The sequence below is a fragment of the Egretta garzetta genome, unplaced genomic scaffold, assembly GCF_000687185.1.
Source record: "Egretta garzetta isolate BGI_Z169 unplaced genomic scaffold, ASM68718v1 scaffold581, whole genome shotgun sequence".
NCBI lineage: Eukaryota > Metazoa > Chordata > Aves > Pelecaniformes > Ardeidae > Egretta > Egretta garzetta.
This window is the reverse complement of record NW_009258623.1, coordinates 486,376-486,670: the sequence shown is the minus strand read 5'-3', so window position 1 is coordinate 486,670 and position 295 is coordinate 486,376.

Here is a 295-nt window from a genome sequence, read left to right as displayed (position 1 = left end):
CGCGGTCCATATCCCTCCGCGGGCCGTCACGATATCGATCGTCATAGCGATCCCGATACCCTGGGGGCGGGGGGGAACCGGCGTGAGCGGGGCAGCTTGGCTGAACCCAGCACCCCTCAAAAGGCAGCGGTGAGGATTTTTCCGCGCTCGTTACTGGAAGAGTGACAAATCCCTTAACAAAGCAGGAAAACCCGGCTGCCCTTCTCCAGACAGAGAGGCCGCTCGCCCTTTAGCCGGGGAAGGCGCTCGGGTGGCCGCTCCGTCAGTGTCCGAACCAAGACGGAGGAGAACGAAG